Here is a 1615-nt window from a genome sequence, read left to right as displayed (position 1 = left end):
CATATTTTAAGAATTCTGAAACCCAGGTTTATTATTTTTGTACTTAAACCATCGTAAAGTACAAAAATTATGTTTTTTTTTTTAAAAAACCATTGTATAATTTTGTTTCTTTAGTCTATAATTGATATAGTAAAACGATAATAATTACTCTAAGTTTGGTGCACGTCGATTGTAACAAACATATTTTTAAATAAAAATCTATAGCTAGATTCATTGGAATAGGTAAAAACTAAAACTACCGATAGGAAGCTTAAGCATGGGCAAATTGTATCTTGAAACAGACTGAACATGTAAGCTTTCTGACCGACAATGAATTTACATCCATCTAAACTGCCTTGACAAGTTCTTTCTGTGCATATTGCATTAAAGAAATAAAGAACGTAATAAGGTAATAAACGTATTTATTTCTATTTTCATTGCAGAAATATTAAATATATAATTACATATCTTGCATAACAAAACATGAATGTGCATCGCTTGTATCATTTTTTAAAGAAAGTCAATTTATGACAATGTACTCAATATTTATAAGAAAACGAATAAATAAATAAAAATTAAATAAATGAGTGAGAAGTACCCTTTAAACAGACACCGCTATTATTACTTATAATTTTCTACCGATGTGTATCAATATATACCAATGCTTGTTACACATTGTGGGTTGTTTCTCGAACATACAAAAAAAAGTTAAACATCTTTAAATTAGAAGTAAATGATGAAAATGGCTAGTGTGCAGTGTATAAATTAATTGTTTACGGTATCCACAGTTAAATTTTCTGATTCAAATTTTTTTTTTAATTCTATATTAATTCTCTTATTTACGATACTCCGTTTATTTTCTTATTAAAATTCATGTGAACTAATATAGTAATAGAAAGGGTAAAAAAAAAAGACCGTAAGGATAATGTGTACAGTTGATTCTGGCTTGAATTTTACTGTTTGAGCTACATGATGTCTACAACGAATGAAGATTGCTAAAGGATTTGGCACGATATTCATACAGCGGTAAACAAGTGTCTGCTGCTGCATGCTGATGCTTACTACTGCGACACGCATCAGTGATTTTAATTTTCATATTTATTGTTAACTGTGTCATCAATCATCTCTTTATAATTTAAAAAAATACATGCTCTTTATAATTAAAGAAAATAATAAATTCACTATATAATCAACCAATCAATAATAGTCTCAACAATATTTTCTTATAACAAAAAAAAAGTCGGTAATTTATTATCTAATAATACTAAAATGCATAATATTATATACTTTAAGGCATATATTTTATGTTATTATTAAGAAGGTTTTTGTGGTTGTCTTAAATTTAAAAGAGATTAAGCACCTAATTTATTATTAGATAAAATGCTAAAATTTTAAAAATAATAATCGTTTTTCAGTTTTAGACCTAAATTTTAATTCAGTTCAAAAGTAATTTATGTGGAAGGTTTCTTGAAGAAACTATTCGGAGCCCTGCAGTTACTTGTATTATTATGTTAAAATTATTGTATTAATAAGTAATATTTTGAAAAAGCATAGTGGATTAAAATAGTTAAATAACTAACTGTTCTTATTGTTTTATTGTAACTTATAAATTACTGATCAGCTTAAGGATTTTTAC

This window comes from Lycorma delicatula, chromosome 1 (assembly GCF_047948215.1).
Source record: "Lycorma delicatula isolate Av1 chromosome 1, ASM4794821v1, whole genome shotgun sequence".
Classification (NCBI taxonomy): domain Eukaryota; kingdom Metazoa; phylum Arthropoda; class Insecta; order Hemiptera; family Fulgoridae; genus Lycorma; species Lycorma delicatula.
This window is presented reverse-complemented; position numbering follows the sequence as displayed.